The sequence below is a fragment of the Cornus florida genome, unplaced genomic scaffold (assembly GCF_030987335.1).
Source record: "Cornus florida cultivar Cherokee Brave unplaced genomic scaffold, ASM3098733v1 CherokeeBrave_3.0.0_Hap2_Chr08, whole genome shotgun sequence".
In the NCBI taxonomy this organism is placed as follows: domain Eukaryota; kingdom Viridiplantae; phylum Streptophyta; class Magnoliopsida; order Cornales; family Cornaceae; genus Cornus; species Cornus florida.
Window position 1 is genome coordinate 42,432,721 of NW_026775578.1, and position 14,330 is coordinate 42,447,050.

General features: G+C 33.9%; 1 pseudogene; it reads left to right on the forward strand.

Annotated features, from left to right (window-relative positions):
- Positions 1–453: 453 nt before the first annotated feature.
- Positions 454–1,354, forward strand: LOC132270137 (arabinogalactan O-methyltransferase 1-like; annotated as a pseudogene).
- Positions 1,355–14,330: the final 12,976 nt, after the last annotated feature.

Consider the following 14,330-nt stretch of genomic DNA (forward strand, 5'->3'; position numbering starts at 1 on the left):
CTTCTGGTAATCAGGAAGTCTCGCCGGCGGACGGATGAAACAACGATGAGGATCCCAACCAATTACTCCAATCAAAGACAAGCAGATAAAGATGAGGACGAGACGATCGATAAGATGCTGATAAAGCACGTCGTCGCTTTCTTCAAGCCCTTAACCCTTATCTCAGCCCCAATCGGCGCCGGAAAAACCTTAAACTCAATTTCTTCAAATCTCTCTCTCTACTGTGATTGTCGCAACAATCTCCTCATATTCATTGCTTTGATTTTCACACCATAATGGAATGAGTGCTTGAGGTCGTTTTCACTGTGGGAGTAACCTCCAAATGCTAGGTCAGGTTTCGACCATGACTTTCAAGGTCCGTATATTATGCTCTTTCTATATATACACATATATAAGGAAATGATCTCCACGTTATATATACACACATATATATACAAAAATGATCTCCAAAGCATGGTGATGATAGGACATCATGGTGACGAGCTCCCGGGCAGCGACGGCGAGGACGTTGGCGGAGGAGATCGACGACGGCAGGGCAGGCGAGATCAAAGGCAGTCTTGGCGCGGACATGACATTGAAGGCGTCCCCGGGGAGGGACAGGTTGATGTCGGACCTCCCACGACGTCCCGCAACAATCCCTCGGTAAGATCTCCGTCACCTACGACGTCCTCCGATCTCTCTCTCCCTGCAACTTCCTCGTCTTCAGGCTCGGCCTGAACTCCCTATGTGGGTCTCACTCAACCCCGATGGGACCACTCTCTTCCTCAAAGAAGACCTGAAATGGTTCGAGACGGTGACCCAAAAAGCCCCGTACCTAAAAGACCACGCCATCAAGTACAGGACCAGGCTCGACGAGGCCGACAATCTGCTCCGATCGTACAAGTCGGAGCCAGAGTGCTCGCCAGCGAAGTCGTACATAAAAGGGAACGACCGATGCAAGTTAGCGCTGACCGGGCTGCCCAGCGAGGTGTACGACAAGAGTGGGACTTGATCATGATCGACGCGCCGAAAGGGTACTTTGCGGCGGCACCGGGGAGGATGGTGGCGATCAATTTACTCGGCGCCGGGGATGGCGAGGAACAAGAAGCGATCGGGTATGACGCATGTATTCCTGCACGACGTTGACCGGAGGGTGGAGAAAGCCTTCGCGGAGGAGTGATCGGGTGCTACACTTTGGGTGGAGGATATTATTTTTAATCTTTTCTTGATTTTGTAGTAAAATGATAATTTCAAAAATATACTTTTTTTGGTTAAAAAGGGAATATAGTAACGATAATTTAGTCAATTCACATGTCTTTAATAGTCACTTGACAGAATTGAAATAAAATGACAGCATTGTAATATTATTATACTATTATTAGGGGTTTTTAAAACTGATTAAGATTTTATTATAGTTTTAAGAGTTTTTAGAAATTTGTCCTTTAAAAATTGCCTATTTTAGGTTACTATGAGTAAAAGTACAGTAACCTCATGGACCCTAAAATATCTTACCTCGGAACAATCATTTGAATTGGTTGTTTATGATAAAATAAAGAGTGTAGGATAATTGGTGCAAAAAACAAAAAAAAAAAAAAAAAAAAAAACTGAGTGTAGGACCATGTTCTGCGTAGAGAGGTATGTAAAGACAATATATTTCTTAAGCACATGGTGGGTCCCATAATCTGTACTCTCCCTCGTGATCCACTGGTCTAGTGTTATGGAAAAGGACACCATCCTTTTGGCACATTTTGAAATACTACATTAAACCCTTGCTGGGGGACCAACCTAGGGAGTAGGGACCACATTATTTCCAGCTAGCCCATTTTTATTTGGGCATGCCTTTCACACTTTTTTGTTTTTTTGTTTTTGTTTTTTTTGTGTTTTTTTTTGACTAATTCCATAAAACTCTCACTATTTTAAATTTAACGTTAAATAATAAGATTAGATTTATCATTTTACAGCCGAGTTAAAGGGTCGACCGTGAATATTTGAACAATTTGATTACTTTATAAAGTGTAAAGAATTTTTTGAAACTGATTAAAAATTTATGATCAAAATTTAAAAGTAGTGGGAGTTGTATGAAATTATTTCATTTTTAAATCCACAAGTTTGTTGAAATAATAGATGCCACAAGTCTCACACGTGTGTGCACAAGTGTAAAACAGGTGAATTATCATAAATAATACAATTGTATACGCACGTGTGATACTGTAGACAGTAGGAGTGGCCAAATAATTTGTGAATCTACGAATTCGATCCGATTCGTGCCGATCGAATCGAGTCGGATTGTTACACCCACGGATCGATAACGAATTAAAAAAAAATTGAATCTGTAACTTACGAATCAGATTACGAATTAGGTTGTTAAAATTCGATTTGATCTGATCCTTCAGGTATATATATATATATATATATATATATATATATATAATGTATTAGTTAATGATTATTTAAATATATAAATAAATATTGATAAATTAAAATTTTATTTATTAAATTTTTGTTAAAAAATAAATAATATTGAATTATTTAAAAAAATTTTAAATTCGCATTTTAGATCTAATCTGTCATTCCATCACTCATATCCGCTGACCGATTCATAAAATTTTAATTTGTTGGAAATTTATTGAATTGAGATTAATGTCTGATACGATTTGTAGCCACTTACTTTTGTCCCTCGCGACATGTTACGATTTGTAGCCACTTTTGTCCCTCGCGACATGTTACTTGACAAGCGTCAATGAGGTAGTCATTTCACGTTTTTGACACACATTTCTTATTATATACAGTATATATATAATTGATTATTATGACAGAGGACAAGCTAATTAAATATATCAAAATCAAATATCTCACCAACCAAACTAATAGCCCCACGTGTACACATTATCTTTTAAACACCAACCCTAGGGAAGCCAAAGTTATGCATGTTATCTTATTATTTTCTTACACTAGGTGGACCTGTTCGATGGATACATATATTATACACACACACATTACAAATTTGTTGATTGGTTGTGGTCCAGTAAACCTTAGGGATGAGAATTTGATCCGTTCTTGCGATTATTGATCCCGTCCCGTTTTATTTTTTACAATTTTGGGAGACTATTTAGCATATTTGGACGATAATGATTTGACATAATAAAAATTCACGTGAGTTTGATGAGGGGCGGGAGAGGTCGCTCTATCCTACCCCACCCCGCTTCGTTTAGATAGACAAATTACTTAAATATTATTATTTTATTAATATATAATAATATTAAAATAACAAATAAATTTAATTAAAACAAAAATTATAATGATAAAAAAAAAAATACACCTACCCAAATCTGCTTCGGTAGCCCTCCCCAGGTAAACTCGAGTGTATCGACATCATGGGCCAAAATTTGGCCACAAGTAACCCATACATATATAGACGGATATCATCATGCAAATATAACCCATACCACCTAGCAGATCACTAGGATGGTTGAAAATTCCAATGAACCTACTCGATCTTGTCGATATCAATTAGTTTGGGAGAGCTAGTTTTTTATTCTGATCAGGCACAACTATCAAGACAAATAATGACACTGACAGATATAAATATAACCCATACATATATAGACAGATATCATCATGCAAATATAACCCATACCACCTAGCGGATCACTAGGATGGTTGAAAAATCCAATGAACCTACTCGATCTTGTCGATGTCAATTAGTTTGGGAGAACTAGTTTTTTATTCTGATCAGGCACAAAAATCAAGACATGAATTTAACCATTTAAATGATTTGGACGGGTTTTGCTGAATGCCTAATTGATAAAACGTTGAACACTATAGTGTGTTCATTTTTGAGTCCTTCTCATTATTTTATTAGAATATGAAAAAAAAAAAAAAAAAAACGAAAAAATTTAAATGATTTGTATAAAGATTTTGATGGATAATGCGAAACCTGATAGATATTATACTTTAAGATCCAATTCCATAAATTTAAGTATTATTTTTGAACTTTTTGTATTCGTGGTTATTTTTTAATTATTATAGTAAAATTTATGCAACTCTTTAGATGTAATTCTGAATCTTAGATGAATCGAGTAAAATTCTTATTATATGTGTGTATTTAATTTATTTTTTTTGTATTTTTTTGTTTAATTTCGCAACATATTTCTATCAAAATTTCTTATTAAATTAAGTAGTTTATAATAAGACAGTACGATTACCAACCAAAATTTTCTATCTTTGACCAGCTTATATACTACACTGTATATGATTTTTGTTTGAAGGAATTTTTGTCTTGCTAATGGTTTTGTAGTTGTACGATTTTTTTTTAATTGGTGAATATGATGATGCGTAAATTACTTTTTTTTCTCCTTTAAAACGTGTTAATTTAAAAGAGACAGAAGCATGAAATAAGTCTGGTAACAGAATGTTCTTTAAAATACCTTTTAGTTTAAATATGGATTTCTGAACTATAAAAAAATGACTAAAATTAACTAAAAACTTCGGAACATGAATGGAGTTAGAATTGTAAAATGAACACTGTTAAGATTAAGAGTAGTATTACATATAAATCAAAATTATTATTTTTTGAGACTTGATTGGTAATCCAAATTAGGCCTTCAGTATCTCCGTACTGTGAATCGAAAAGAAAAAATTTAAGACTTATATATGTGTGGATAAACAGTTCCCTAATTGTGTACTGTATACACACGTTTAGAAGAAACCGTGAGTTCTTAAAAAGAAAATGTGATAAATGGACACAAGCCCGCGTGGGCCAACCAGGGGAAAAAGTTAAAATAGTGTTCTGAAGTTTGAATTACTTTTCTATAATTTTTTATTATTATTTCAAATAAATCCAACACCTATTTTCATCACATTTTTCTTTTGGTAAGTACTGTTTGGATAACTATGGTGTAGCTTTCACAATGGGGTCAAGAGGAAAAAGAAAAAAAGAAAAAGAAAAAGAAAAAGTGTATATGATGCATATCATATGCGTTCCATTTGCTTAAGAAGGTTTTTTTTTTTTTTTTTTTTTTTAATGTAAAATTATTTATGTAACTTTTTTTTCACCTCTTACATTATGATAAACTAATATTCTCTGTACATTATAACCAATCATTGATATAATAAATTAATGTTATTTATAAAGTAATCATTGATATTATTTACTACAAGTAAACTAATGATTTCTTATTTGAATCTTAGAAATATTTGGCAGTTTGAATTATATACTTTGTTTCCCTACATATTGCTTTGACAAAAGAAAAATCATGAACAAGAATAGATAACCAGTTAAAACACGAATAATGATTTTTAGGTTTAAAAACTGAAGAGTTTGGCCGAAGCACATATATCTAATGAATGCATGTGCGAGAACTACAATTCGTGTTGAGATTGTAGGATGCATGTGGTAGACCAAAAAATTGAGCTGAAACACACGCATCCGTATTGGGGTCCAAATGGCTATCCATTGCTTCGGCCCAACCCTTCAGTTGAAAGAGTTGGGCCTAAGCAGCAAGGTTCTATATATATATATTTTTAATTATATTTACAAGTAAATATAAAAAATATATAGAATATGTTTATTTATGGAAAAGAGAATAATTTATTTAGGCTAATATTTGGGAGACAATACTTGCTTACTCACCGGTGAATAGGAAGTACGTGTTTACTTCTGATATGACGCAAAAGTAACGTAACAAGTGTCCCTAAAATAGAAAATAATAAAAATTAAAAACTTTGAATGCTTACCAAGTCAATCTAAAAGGATGCAAATTAAAACATAATTTAACTCTCCCGCTCTCTTTCTCTCCCTTAAACTTCTTCGCTCTCTTTCTTTTTCTTTTTCTCAAACTACTTTGCTGAAACCCCTAATATGCTAATACTGTAATTTTTTACTTTTATCTTTCATGGTTTAATGTGTAATTCTTATATATATTTATCAATTGTTTTAGATACATCCAAATTTATGAAATCTGATTCACATTTGTTTGATATTTGATTTGTTGATTCACATTTGTTAGACATTGTCGGCTGACAAAAAATAATAAGTGAATGAAATGACTAAATTGCCCTTTGGTCGTTTTCCTCTTTACACTTAACCAAACCAAAGTTTTGTATAACTTTAACCCAATTTTGCTTTATCTTGTGAACCAAACACCTTATAATTACAGTGGCCAAACACTTCAATCCACTTTACTTCGTTAACCCAAACTTAGGTTTTGGAAATTCATTTTGTCGACTAACCCTAGATAAGAGAGGTAGAGAGAAGAGATAACAGAGAGATATAACCTTAGGTTCGTATCTGAAGACATCGATTTTGGATGATACGTACACCGAATACGCTTGATCAAACAACATATCTGCGGATAGTTGAAGGTTCGAAGGGGAAACATTTGTTTGATTTGAAGCTGTTGAGAAAAAATCGCGATTTAGAGGTATGGATTTTGTCTTTCTAAAAATTGATTTTGGTTTTAGATGATAGGGGGTTTCGGGTTTGAAAAAATGGGTTTCTTTTTTACTGTTTCTTTGTTCGGTTGTTTTGGTTTGGGGGTTTAGGGTTTGTTAAATTTATATCTGTAATTTAGGATCTTGATTTGGGGGTTTATAGTTAGTTTTTGAGTTTTTTTGTTGGGTTTGTTGAATTTGTTGAATTATTCGATTGTCTGTAAATTTAGGATCTTGATTTTTTTTCAATTTGTCTGTAAATTGTTCGATTAGGGGGTTTAATTTGAAAATGCATGAATTTGTTTAATTTATGTTAAAATGTCTGTAATTTGAAAATGCATGAATTTGTTCAATTTGTCTGTAATTTCTTTGTTTCAATTGGCCAGTGCCTTATTTATGCCATTTATTTTTATATTTCTTGTTATTTGAATTATTGACAGTGATGGGAGATATTTATCATAATTTTCACGTGCACTATAAGTCAAAATGTAGAACTATTAATCATGTAAACCCTGATAAGTATGGTTTGTATGATTTCCTAGAAGACATAAGTAGAGCTGTTCTTGAGGATTATCTTGGAGGTTTGGGGCTTACTTATTCTATATATTGTGATGTTCCTGGTTCTTATTCTAAGATGTTGGTTGAGAATGAAACTGATTTGTTGGACATGTTATACTTAAATAGTGAAAGAATTAACATTAATGTGTATGCTGAGATAGAAGAAGTTGAACCCTTAAATATATCAACTGATATGGATGACCCTTATGAGGATATGGATTATGGAGTGGATGCTGAAAATAGTGAGGGAGAAGAAAATGATAGTGATGAGGAAGTGGGTGATGAAAACAATGAGGAAGATGATAGTGACGTGGAGAAAGATGATGTTTATGATTTTAGGAAAGAGAATCAAGATTGGATGGCAGAAGATGATATTAATTGTGTTGAAACTGACAGTGATATCTCAGATGGTGAGTATGTAAGGTTTCAAGACAATGATGAAGACTACAATGTGGATTGTGAGGATGGCCTGTCAAATTATGAGTTAAATGATGAAGCACATTCTGATTCAAGTGTAGAGATTGGTGTGAAATATCCAAAGATAAATAGATCAAAAAGCAAGGATTGGGATAAAAATATTAAAGGGAAGGAATATGTAAAGGTTAAAGGACAACCTATAAAACTAGAACAATATTTATTGTTTCAAAATGTGAAACATTTTAGAGAGGTGTTGACAAATTATACAATCCAAGAAGGGTTTCAAATTAGAAAGACCAAAAATGAGAGTTCAAGGGTAACTTATGTTTATAAAGCCAAAGGTTGTCCATGGAGGATCTATGCCTCCCCACTGCCTTGTAAGACTTACATGATAAGAACATACAATGACAATCATTCTTGTGTGAGGGGTGATAAAAATCCATTAGCCAATTCTACATGGATTGCAAAAAGTTTTTAAAGAAACTTAAACAAAACCCACAAATGACAGTTGAAAGTTTGAGAACTGCACTGCATGAAAAATATGGCATTAGGGCAAAGAAACAACAATGTTATAGGGCAAAAAGAAAGGCATTGAATGTGTTTGAGGGTAACCATGGGAAGTCATACAGTTTGCTGCCCTCCTATAGGAATGAAATTAGGAGGACAAACCCTGGCAGTTTGGTCACACTTGATTATTATGATGCTGAATTCAATGGAGTGAATAGATTCAGAAGGATTTTCATTGCTTTTGATGCTTTGAGGTCTGGGTTTATAAAAGGCTGCAGGCCATTTATAGATGGCTATTTTTTAAAGGGCCCACATGGTGGAGTGCTTTTGTCAGCTGTGGCCTTGGATGGCAATAATGGTCTATTCTCCATTGCCTATGCTGTGGTAAAAAGTGAAGGGAATGAGACATGGACTTTTTTCTTAGATAATTTGAAGGATATTCTTGGTGCAGATGCACATGCCAGACATTGGACAATTATGTTTGATATGCAAAAGGTATAATTTTTTTTTTTTAACTGTTCATTATTACATAGTTCATTATTAAATTGTTCATAATTACTTTTAATTTATTTTATTTTGCATTTTAGGGTATTGAGGTTGCAATTTCTAACTTATTTCCTGAGGTAAGCCATATGATTTGTTATAGGCACTTGTTTAACAGTTTTAGGAAGGACAATCCTGGTTGTTGTTGAAATTTTTTTCCTAGAAAGCTGCAAGATCATGCAATGAACTTGAATTTAATGATGCAATGAATCACATGAATGAGATTTCAATAGAAGCTCATGATTGGCTAATGGAAAGGCCTTTGGAAATATGGTCTAGGGTGGGGTATGGTAAGACATCAAAGAGTGACTATAGCACAAACAATTTGACTAAATCCTTCAACAACTAGGTTGGTCATTATAGGTCTAAGCCAATCTTGAATATGCTTGAGTGGATTAGGATTAAATTAATGATGAGAATCCAGAAAATGTATCAGAAAGCTTTAGCTTGGAAGGGAAATTTGACACCAAATGCCTTGAAAAAATTAAACAAATCCATTCAAGAATCAAAAGGGTGTAGAGTTGGTCCTGCTTGGAGGGAGGAGTTTGAAGTTCATGAAGTGGTGGGAGTAAGTGTGGTTAATTTAAACTTGAGGAGTTGCTCATGTAGAGCATGGTAGATATCAGGGATACCTTGCAGGCATGCAGCTGGTGCTATTTAATGGAATAGGCAGGACCTTGAGCATTTTTGTGATCATTGTTACAGCAAGGACATATATCTACTTGCCCACAGTGGGATGATTCATCCTTTGATGGATGAGAAGATGTGGCCAAAAATTCCATCAATTGACTTATACCCTCCTAAACCAAGAAGATTACCTGGTAGACCAAGAAAAAATAGAAGAAAGGAACAAGGTGAACCTGCCCCTGCAAGTGCAAGTGTAGTACCTAAGAGATCATCAGTTGTAACATGCAAGTATTGCCTACAAACTGGTCATAATAGGAGGACTTGCCAGAGAGCTCAAACAGCAAGAGAAAGAGTTGCAGCAGCAAGAGGGAGGGCTGCAAGTGCAAGAGGAAGAGCTCAAACAGCAGCAGTGAGTGTTTCAGTCAATTTTAAACTTGCTATGTTTTGATAAATTTCTTTTATTACTGATTTATATACCTTCTAATTGTTAATTTAGGAAAACATAAGGTCTCAAACTCAAGGATCAGAAGGAGCAGGAACTTCTGGTATTACACAACAGGTATAGGTACTTACTTATGTTCACTATAACAAATTTTCAATTCTATGATTACCCAATACTGTACTTAGCTAATTTTTTTTGTTTAAATATTTTCCAGTCCCAAACTGTTAGGAGAGGTGGAAGAAATGTAAGTGCAAGAGGTGGAAGAAATGTACGTGCAAGAGGAGCTTCTCAACCAACTGTGAGTGGCATTGGTGGTGGTTCTCAACAAAATGTGAGTGGTAGCAGAGTTAGAAGACAGCCAAACAAGAGTGGCATCAGAGGTGAAAGACAACCAAGTGAGAGTGGTATTGGTGTTAATCCTCCACCATGGGTAAGCAATAAATTACCTAATATTTATCCTTATACATATTAATTTATTGTTGCATTAGTATTCTAATCATAATATTCATTTACAGAGAGAGTAGCAAAAGCAGCAGTACTAAGGAAAGAAACACAACAGTGAGCTGGTTTTAGAGAGGGTAACTAGCAGTTGGAGGCTCCTTTGGGTTTTATTCACCACACAACAGTGAGGATTTTTTTATGATCTACTTTGTTTGAAACTTGTAAGTTGTGGTTGACAATGGTTATGTTTGTAAGTTTGTTGTTGACAATGGTTATGTAATAGATGATGCTTGATTTGTGGTTGTATATGCATGTGCAATGATAATAGATTGATGATGTTTCAATGGTAAATGTACTCAATATAGGTCAATATTCATTGCATAATTTTATTTCAAATAAATAGCAAAAACAGATAACAAGAAGTAAACAAATACAACTATCTTCAAATACAAAATAGTTGTTTCAACAACTTGTAACCTTGAACCTATAGCTTGTCTCTGCAACCTTAATTTAGCAACAACCTCAAGCAAAAGTTGATTTGCAGGTGAATACTCCTCAGCAGTACTAACAGAACCATCTATAAGGTCACACCATTCCTAAAAACTACATGTTTCATTTTCACAAGTATAATACAGCTTTCCTTTGTTGCGATATTTGTCATTCTCTGTAACCTTCACAATAGCAAAATCCCCACAGCGACAAATCTTGTTTTTATACTGTATATAGCCTCTGCCTCTACCTTCACGACTATTTACGCTTGATTGAGACATCACTTTACATAGGAGAATATAAGAGAGGAAGAGAGGCACTTTACATAGGAGAATATAAGAGAGGAAGTGCAAAAAAAACATTGTGCCTATCTCCTATTTATAGAAGCCAAACATGACCGTTGGAGTTGAGGGGCAATCTGGGCATTAACATGGACTTTGTGGGCAATCTAGGCATTTTAATTGCTTTATAACCTGAAGCCAAACATAACCGTTAATGTTTGTAAACAAACAGAATCGTTTAGGGGCAATTTGGGCATTAAAAGCTCATTTTTTACTGACGTCGGGAAAAAGTATCTTTGACCAACTTTGACCGTTGACTGAGGGGGGAGACTAATGTGTATTAGAAAAAGTAGGGGGTCAGACTGAAATTTTGCAAACGTGGGGGGGTCTCCTTGAAGTTAGGACATACCTCAGAGGGTGTAACTAAAGTTAACCCTTTTTTTTTTGTGATTGATATATATATTTTTTTTTTAAAAATAAAGGAACAAACACTGTTAGTATAGAGAATAGAAAGAAACATAGTTTTATTTATTTATTATTTATTTATTTATTTATTTTTTTTCAAATTAAAGTAGTAAAACTGGTACACTATTTTGTAATCGATACTGGAAATTTTTTTTTTTTTTTTAAACAGTGTGGGATCAAACAAAAAATAAAATGACAAAAATTATCAAATAGAAATAGAAAATAGATAAAGGATAGAAGAAAGGTTGGTTCAAAACTAGAAACTCAAATTTGAAGCGGCAATGGTGCCATTTGATAGGCATGTATTTATGGATTTATCGTTGTCAAATACACTCCATATCAACATATAAAATACCTACAACCATTTAACTAAAAATGTCTAATGGCAAGTAGGGTTGAACCACGCATTCAAGGTGAGTTTCTATTTTCGAACAAAAGATTTAAAAATATTAATTTTCAGATTTGTCACGAACTATGGAAATGGAATTACAACTATAAAACATTAAACACTCGAATTAGAAATTAAATGAGAATGAAACTTGTGGGCATAACTTGCATTAAATTAAACAAACTTTAAAGAAAATTACATAAAGAAATAAACTATAATTCTCTAACTCTATCCAACTCTATCTCTAACTTCCCTCTCCTATTTGCCTCCGAAGTGTGCCTTTTATAGCCAAAGTAAGACATCCACTTGTAGGCTGTGATGATGGCTCAAACTGCTTCTTCATCTCCTCACGCCACCTCTCTGCTGCTCTCATTTCATTGACCATTTCCTTTTCTTCCTACCTACCCTTGCTGACTTCATTCTTCTTTCTTTCTTTTATTTTCCTCTTTCTCTTTCTTCATTTCTCCTCTTTCTCTCTCTCCATTCCTCCTCTTCACGTGCACCCACATATACACAATAAAGTTTGACTTTTTCTTTTTCTTTTCTTTTCTTCTTTCTCTCTTTCACTTATTTTCCATTTTTTTTTGTTGATTTTCTTCTCATTCATGCATTAATACCTACAAAACACAAAACAAACATATAAGAAAATTTAAATACTATAAAAGTTTAATTAAAACCTTATTTTGATGCATGAAATAATAGGTTTTGTATACTTATCAGGGAATAAACCATTATTGCCATCCAAGGCCATAGCTGACAAAAGCACTCCACCATGTGGGCCCTTTAAAAAACAACCATCTAACCCAATGAATGGCCTACAGCCTTTTATAAACTCAAACCTCAAAGCATCAAAAGTAATGAAAATCTTTCTGAATCTATTGACTCCATTGAATTTAGCATAATAATAATCAAATATGACCAAACTGCCAGGGTTTGTCCTCCTAATTTCATTCCTATAGGAGGGCAGCAAACTGTATGACTTCCCATGGTTACCCTCAATCACATCCAATGCCTTTCTTTTTGCCCTATAGCATTGTTGTTTCTTTGCCCTAATGCCATATTTTTCATGCAATGAAGTTCTCAAACTTTCAACTGTCATTTGTGGGTTTTGTTTGAGTTTCTTAAAAAACTTCTTTGCAATCCATGTAGAATTGGCTAATGAATTTTTATCACCCCTCACATAAGAATGAATATCATTGTATGTTTTTATCAGTAAGTCTTACAAGGCAGTTGGGAGGCATGGATCCTCCATGGACAACCTTTGGCTTTGCAAACACAAGTTACCCTTAAACTCTCATTTTTGGTCTTTCTAATTTGAAACCTTTCTTGGATTGTATAATCTGTCAACACCTGTCTGAAATGTTTCACATTTTGAAACAACAAATATTGTTATAGTTTTATAGGTTGTCCTTTCACCTTTACATATCCCTTCCCTTTGAAAATTTTATCCCAATCCTTACTCTTTGATTTATTTCTCTTTGGATATTTCACACCAATCTCTACACTTGAATCAGAATGTGCTTCATCATTTGACTCATAATCTGACAGGCCATCCTCACAGTCCATATTGTAGTCTTCAACATTGTATTGAAACCCTACATACTCATCATATGAGCTATCAATGTCAGTTTCAACACAATCAGTATCACCTTCTGCCATCCAATCTTGATTCTCTTTCCTAAAATCATACACATCATCTTTCTCCACATCACTATCCTCTTCCTCATTATTTTCATCACCCACTTCCTCATCATATTCTTCACTCAGTCCCTCACTATTTTCAGCATCCACTCCATAATCCATATCCTCATAAGGGTCATCCATATCAGTTGATATATTTAAGGGTTCAACTTCTTCTATCTCAACATACACATTAATGTTAATTCTTTCACTATTTAAGTATAACATGTCTAACAAATCAGCTTCATTCTCAACCAACATCTTAGAATAGGAACCAGGAACATCACAGTATATAGTATAGGTAAACCCCAAACCCCCAGGATAATCCTCAAGAACAGCTCTACTTATGTCATTCAGGAAATCATACAAACCATATTTATCAGGGTCTACATGATAAACAGTTCTACATTTTGACTTGTAGTGCACGTGAAAATTATTATAAATATCTCCCATCATTGTCAATAATTCAAATAATAAGAAATATAAACAAAAATGGCATAAATAAGGCACTGGCCAATTGAAACAAAGAAATTACAGACAAATTGAACAAATTCATGCATTTTCAAATTACAAACATTTTAACATAAATTAAACAAATTCATGCATTATCAAATAAAACCCCCAAATCGAACAATTTACAGACAAATTGGAAAAAAATCAAGATCCTAAATTTACAGACAATCAAACAATTCAACAAACCTAACAAAGAAACTCAAAAACTAACCCTAAACCCCAAAATCAAGATCCTAAATTACAGATATAAATTTAACAAACCCTAAACCCCCAAACCAAAACAACCGAACAAGGAAACACTAAAAAAGAAACCCATTTTTCCAAACCCGAAATCCTTATCAACTAAAACCAAAATCAATTTTTAGAAAGACAAAATTCATACCTCCAAATCGCGATATTTTCTCAATAGCTTCAAATCAAACAAATGTTTCCCCTTCGAACCTTCAACTATTTGCAGATATGTTGTTTTATCAAGCGTATTCCGTGTACGTATCAATTAAAATCGATGTCTTCACATACGAACCTAGGGTTATATCTCTCTGTTATCTCTTCTCTCTACCTCTCTATC